The following is a 7,519-nucleotide window of genomic DNA, read 5'->3' on the forward strand; positions in this document are numbered from 1 at the left end:
TGCTGCGTCACCATATTGATACGGGTGACAGCGCGCCCATACGCCAAAATCCCTTCCGGCTGAGTCCCGCCGAGAAGGACCATGTCAAATCGGCTGTTGATGACATGTTAGCCGCCGACATCATTTCTCCCTCTACCAGCCCGTGGGGAGCGCCGATCGTTCTGGTTAAAAAACAGGATGGATCGTTGCGGTTTGCGTCGATTTTCGCCGCCTCAACAAAATTTCCGTTGCTGACGCATACCCACTTCCCCGTATTGACGAATCGCTGGACGCCTTGGCGGGGGCGCGATTCTTCTCCACATTGGATTTGCTTTCGGGATTCTGGCAGCTTCCTCTGGACGATGAATCTAAGCCTAAAACTGCATTCCGTACACCACATGGTCTCTTCCAATTTAACTGGTTGCCGATGGGATTACACTCGGCGCCGGCGACTTTCCAGCGATTGATGGAATTGGTTTTGGCTGGATTGCAGTGGGATTCGTGTTTAATCTATTTGGATGACGTTATCGTCTTTAGCAGAACATTTGACGAGCATCTCCAGAGGTTGCGGGCCGTTTTCCTCAAAATGCGGGCTGCTAATTTGAAATTTAGACCCCAAAAGTGTCATTTATTGCGCGAATCGGTACGTTATTTGGGGCACATCGTTGGACGCTCGGGTATTGCTACCGATCCCGCCAAAACGCAGTGCGTCAGCTCCTGGACGACTCCCACCTCGGTGGGAGAGGTCAGGAGCTTCGTTGGTTTCGCGTCATATTACCGACGCTTTGTCGCGGACTTTGCCACCATTGCTAAGCCCCTGCACGCTTTGACGTCAAAGGGGGTCCGCTTCCATTGGGGACAGGAGGAGGAGGCTGCGTTCCGCTCCCTTCGGGACGCTCTGGTTAATGCCCCTCCCCTGGTTTATCCCGATTTTTCAAAACCCTTTGTGCTCGATACCGACGCGAGCAACACAGGTATTGGGGGCGTGCTTTCCCAGGTGGTTGAGGGCGTGGAACGGCTGGTCGCGTACGGTAGTCGAGTGTTGTCTCCAGCGGAGCAACGATATTGTGTCACCCGTCGGGAACTGCTGGCAATTGTCTATTTCATCCAGCAGTACCGACCATATCTGTACGGGCAGCGTTTCACCGTCCGTACAGACCATGCGGCGCTACAGTACGCCCTGCGAGTCCAACAACCATCGGGACAATTGTCTCGATGGCTGGAGGTTCTCCAGGATTTTGATTTTGAGACCACGTACCGTAAGGGCGTTCGCCACACCAACGCGGACGCTCTGTCGCGCATGCCAACCACCCCCGAATGCGCATGCCTCCTGGGGTCGGGTCGGTGCAGGCATCCTGGTGAAATGCCTGTTCCGGTTTTGGCGGCTGCTGACGACGCAGCGTCAATGACGAATTCCATCGCACAACAGGGATCTGATTCCCTGTTGGGGTTGCCTGCCACGGAATGGGGGCGTTTGCAGATGGAAGATACCTCCCTCCTTGCGTTGCGCCGCCGCGTCGGGGACCGGGGGCGGGGGAGAGGTGATGCCGACGCATGGGAAATGCTCGGTGGGTTGTTAATGCATTGGGACGGGAAATCCCATCGACACCGGCTGGTGGTCCCTTCGGGGTTACGGGGTAGGGTGGTGTGGGCCGCTCACGAGCGCCTCCTCCACCTGGGAACCCAAAAGACCCTGGCCTTGCTCCAACTTGATTTGTTTTGGCCGGGCATGACAAGGGATGTCGGGGATCTGTTAGGGTCGTGCCCTAGGTGTGCGCAGCGGAAACCACCAGCGAGGGAGTCGAACCCGCCCCTGCAGTCTATCAGGGTCTCCCGGGTGAACGAACTTGTCGCGCTGGATATTCTGGGACCGTTCCCCGCCACCCCCAGGGGAAATAGATATTTGTTAACCGGGGTGGAGTACTTCACGCGCTGGCCTATGGCCTGGCCCCTGGCCAACCAGTCGGCAGCAGCCATCGTGGAGGCCTTTGTCCAGGGATATGTCCTTGACAAAGGTGCTCCCGAGCGGCTGCTGACCGACAAGGGTAAAATTTTTTCTGGCAAATTGCTCCAACAGGTCTGTGAGATCCTGGGCACGAAAAAGATTCGTACCTCTCCATATCACCCACAAACCGACGGGATGGTCGAGCGATTGCATCGTACCATCATGTCGATGTTGTCACAGCAGGTTTCGGACTCACAGACAGATTGGGACTTGAAAATTCAGGGGGTCCTGGCAGCGTACAGATTGGCCCCCCATGCTGCGACGGGATTTTCCCCCTTCTTCTTTATGTATGGCCGCGAACCTGACCCACCTGTTCGGGCCCAGCTGCAGATCCCAGCGCCACAGGGAAAAACTCAATTGGCCGAACATGTTAAATTTAACCTGGAAAAATTGACAGAGGCGCGGGATGCTGCCATGCAAAATTCTGACATGCGGCAGAGGGCTAATGAGCGCCTCAGACTGGGTCGCGCGCATGTGCTACAGTGGAAGCCGGGGGACAGGGCATGGCTGCACTGTCCCCAGGTACCACTCACGACCTCCTCAAAACTGGTGCGGCCGTGGCGGGGCCCCGTCGAGGTGGTTGAGGTCCTGAGACCTCAGTGCGTACGCATTAAATGGGGGAAGCGCCGGTGGTTTGTACACCCCTCCAGGCTCAAACCCTTCGTTGCGGTGCGAGGTCCCACTACACACGCGCGTGGCCAAACATGTGGGGGGGCGACCGACTCAAAGAGTTCGTCTCCGCTGCTCTCGCCTGATGCGTTGCCGGCTGTCCCGCCCCCAGGTGCACCGGGAGTGACGGGCTCACGCCCGACGACCCCCACGGGGGATGCCGAGGGTCTTGCGACGTCAACAACAGACTCACTCGGAGATGGACACTTGCCACCCGACGGCCTGCCGGCCGGGGTTATCCCGTGTGACGGGCCTGCGGCGAGGACGCGCGCAAAAATGCGCAGACTCTTGTGACGCACGGAGTGAAAATGGGAAAAAAAAAGGAAAAAAAGAATTTTTTTTTTTTTTGAAATATTTTTTTTCCTGTGTACGTTCACATGTTATGCTCACTGTGTGCGGCGTCGGTGGTGTGCTCCTGGCACATTGCATTGTGCGAATGTTGTGTTCGCTGTGTGTTGTGTGTGTGCTGGGGGGTTTCCTGAATAAAAATGTATATACGTTGGTTGTACGGATTTTGTATTTATTCGGGGGTGGGGTGCGTCGGGTTATTTTCCCTTCCTGTTGTTCTTCTCGTTGCGTTATTGTTGTAAAAATGAGGCACACGCTGGGGGATCGAGGGGTGAATAAACTTTTATTGTCAAGGTTGCAGCCGGGACGGCTGCGAGCTGTACAGGGGGGGGGGTGATGTAGGGGTGTTACGGAGGAGCTGTATGTGTAGGGGTGTTAGAGAGAGAGCCGTTATGCATGGCAGCTTATGGGAAACAAACACAGTGGGCGGGGCTACGTGAGTGCACGGGGGGGGGTGCTCTCAACGACGTCCGCACCAGGCAGCCCGGGGCCCCACCCCTCAGCGGGGGTGGAGTATAAAGGGGGATGTGTCAGAGGGCTCGGGGCAGAATGTTTAAGTAAACTCTTGAAGACCGAAGACTGCCTAGCTAGAGCCCTGGACTCCCCTGGGACGCTGCCCTTGTCAGGGCCGCGCAGGACCGAGCCAGCGGCGTGGTCCCGTGAACCAGAGCCAGGACTCTGGGACTCCGGGTACCGTAGCCCGACTGACCAGTATCGGGCCAGACAGCCTCCCCTAGTTCAGTATTTGGAGGATTAGGAGGCAGGCTAGGGGTAGCTAGCCGTGTGTTCCCAGCTATCCGGGTGAGGGGGCCGATACCCCCTCCAGTACTGTATGTCCCCAGTGACTGTTGTGAAATAAATACGTGTGCCTTTACTCGGGTGTCCACGCGTCCTCAACGGTACTACATATGTAAGATAGGAAACCCATGCAGAACAGGGAGAGAACATTCAAACTCTGGACACAAAGGCGCTGAGTCGGAAATTGAACCGAGGACGTTATTTACGGAGGCCAAAAGTGTTACCACTGCACTACTCTGCTGCCCTATCTAAACACAATATAAATATACATATTGATTTGGAAAAGCTAGTTTAAAACATATGTTTTTAAACCAAAAATGTGTCTCAGTGAACACTGCTGTGGCTGCTCCGTTGACCTGAACAGTCACTTACAGTTGTTTGAACAGCATTTTTGCTTCATGTCTCGTAACCTCACTACTCCCCCTACTTGTTTTTTGGTCTGTGTCAGCAGAGAAGTTGCACAACATTCCCAACAGTAACTTGAAATAAAAAAAAAAGTATTTTTATGTTACATTATTTGGTGATGCTGTATTAAAAGTCGTGCTAAAGCACAACTAACCAAAAAAGCTCACATTGTAAATAACACTGCATTAAAATAAAATACCATGGGAACCTCATTTGCCAGTAAAAATATGATAATAGTTTTTTTACCCTTTTATCTGGCAACAAAACTGACACCTTTTTACAAGGAGTCATGTTTGTATAGACCGCAATACCTGCAGTCATAAAACAAACAAAAGACATAACTGATAATGTGCACTGTCCTTGAAGTTGATTGGTCCACACCCGAGACAGCTTTCCTTAGAGCCTAGTCTCACATGGGTTGGACCAGATGACGCCAAAAGGCGCACAACTCAAAGACAATGCACCATCAGAGTATGAGAGCTCGGGGTAAGCATTTACACCATGGGAACCTCATTTGCCAGTAAAAAATATGATAATTGGTTTTTTACCCTTCTATCTGGCAACAAAACTGACACCTTTTTACAAGGAGTCATGTTTGCATAGACCGCAATACCTGCAGTCATAATACAAACAAAAGACATAACTCTGATAATGTGCACTGTCCTTGAAGTTGATTGGTCCACACCCGAGACAGCTTTCCTTAGAGCCTAGTCTCACATGGGTTGGACCAGATGACGCCAAAAGGCGCACAACTCAAAGACAATGCACCATCAGAGTATGAGAGCTCGGGGTAAGCATTTACACCATGGGAACCTCATTTGCCAGTAAAAATATGATAACCCATGTGAGACTAGGCTCTAAGGAAAGCTGTCTCGGGTGTGGACCAATCAACTTCAAGGACAGTGCACATTATCAGAGTTATGTCTTTTGTTTGTATTATGACTGCAGGTACTGTGGTCTATGCAAACATGACTCCTTGTAAAAAGGTGTCAGTTTTGTTGCCAGATAGAAGGGTATAAAACCAATTATCATATTTTTACTGGCAAATGGGGTTTTTCCTCTTCATCCAGAGCCACTGACTGCTGCCTTCTGCCGCCTCCGATACGGCTCTGATTGCCGAACGCTAGCTCTGGCCCTTAATTCCCAGGTTTCTAAGCAGTCTGGTTGTAGATGTTGCCACAAAACCTCTGCAGCCCACCTTCACTGGTCGGACTTCTGTGTTCCAGCCATGATGCCGTGCTTCGGCAGCTAGATCAGCATAGCGCAGATGTTTTCGCTCATAAGCCTCATCTAGTGAGTCCTCCCAGGGTACTGTGAGCTCAATGATGAAGACCTTCTTGAGCGAACAGGACCAGAGCACCATGTCAGGTCTTAGGGTGGTGGTTGCGATCTCCGGAGGAAACACAAGTTGCCGGCCAATGTCAGCTAGCATTTTCCAGTCGCGGACCAAGCGCAGCTGGTCTCGCTCTAATGGTGTAGAGCCGCTCTTCGGTGGTTTAGCCCCTTCGTGGACAAAGGTCGTCCGTAAGGGGTGTGATGCTGCTGGGGGTGGTAGGGAGTTGGTGGCAGCTCGCTTGTCCTCCAGGGCGGACGCAAGGTTTTTAAGGACTTGGTTGTGACGCCAAGTGTAGCGTCCTTGGGTGAGGCTTGTTTTACACCCTGTGAAACATGTTATTGACAGATGTTACAAAAAATTGGTCAATAGTTTTCAATGCACTTTTTTTTCAATGGGATATTCTTACTTTTTTTAATCCTTTATATTAAGTTCACTTGCTTGCTTTCTTGCGCGCTTACGACCGTGCAAATCTTTCAGTAGTTTTTTAACCCACTTCCCGTGATCCAATCGAGCTGATATTTTGCACACAGACTCGTTGTGCGTGACAATTTATTTTCGTGACATTTTTTTCCAAAATTTTACACTTTTTAGGAAAATTTTTATTATATTTAATTACCAAATGCTTAATGGTGGCAGACAATCATCTGACCCATAGGTGGCAGCCATCTCAAGCCAGAGGACGAGAGGACTCTAGCCGCCACGCATATAAAGGATTTATAGTGAAAAACTTTGTCTTTACGGGTTAATTTTTAATTATTTGACGTATTTTTTTTCAAGATCTTCATTGTGTCGTGAGTCCAACTGAGTCGCAGACGTTTCTTTTAGAGACAACACATTTATTGTAACACCGTAACACAAAGGGGTGACGGCCCTTTTACCCAATACAAGCTCGGGTGGTGACCACCCAGCTAACTATGCTATACAGAGGGGTTACTGCTACTAAGGGTCGGACCCTTACTCGGGTCTCCGACCACGCGGTTGCCTCGTAAAATGAAGAGCTTCCAGCTTGAGATGTAGAGCTTCCCGCTTGTAGGTGTTGAGCTTCCAGGTCCCACTCAGGGACCCGCCTGATATCCCCCTACGGTCGGAGCCGCTCTGCCCTCGGCCCCGCCCGCCTTCTCGAGCATTCTTATTCCCTCTTGATCCTTCTCAAAAGCTCTCCCCGGACACGTGATCATCCACTAGCCCCCCCACCTGTGGCCCTCTGTGTGGAGACTCCGGATCACGTGTCTGCGGGGTCAACCAGAATGCCATGGCCCGGGGCAACCCTGTCCCTGGGCTGACACTCACCCACTCCCCGTTGTGGGAGCCCCCACCACACGCTGTGTGTGGTGCCCGCACTATCCCAGTGCTCACCAAGCCCCGCTAGGGCTGGTCTTACACACAGCCACCCACACGGTGCTGTCCACGATGTAGGAACATCGAACGGCAGGGCCCTTCTGGGCCATCCCCGATGTCACTACAATTGAAATAGAAACATAGTGTAGTTTATCATATTGTTTTGTGTAGTTATTGAGTTATATTGGTTTTTTTACAACTTGTCAGGTAACATATGCCTTTTTACAGAAGTAATTTTGAGATTAGTTTGCAATGTACTTTAATTTGTTGTCCTTTCCCTGCACCTCCAATTATCATGGTTGGCTACATATGGTGCGAAAGAAGTTGAACATACATGCAAATATTTACTTATTTATGATAATATGGTGCCAAGCAGCACTTAGTTTATAGCTATTTGCTATCTTGAAATAGTTTTCCAGTAAAAAGCTATTTTTGCATAGGATATTCATTTAATCAAAGTCCATTGCGTATCCATCCCTTGACACGGGTACTACGCCAAAAGAGATACATTCGTCTGTGGGTATTTGAAGCATTTCAGCTGTTTCTTCATACACACACATTTATGCCGTTCTGGCCAATGCAGTGAAGGCCATGGTTGCATATACCGGCAGTTATCAGCTTACGAACACCAGACTTATGAA

The sequence above is a fragment of the Lampetra fluviatilis genome, chromosome 11, assembly GCF_964198595.1.
Source record: "Lampetra fluviatilis chromosome 11, kcLamFluv1.1, whole genome shotgun sequence".
NCBI classification, from domain to species: domain Eukaryota; kingdom Metazoa; phylum Chordata; class Hyperoartia; order Petromyzontiformes; family Petromyzontidae; genus Lampetra; species Lampetra fluviatilis.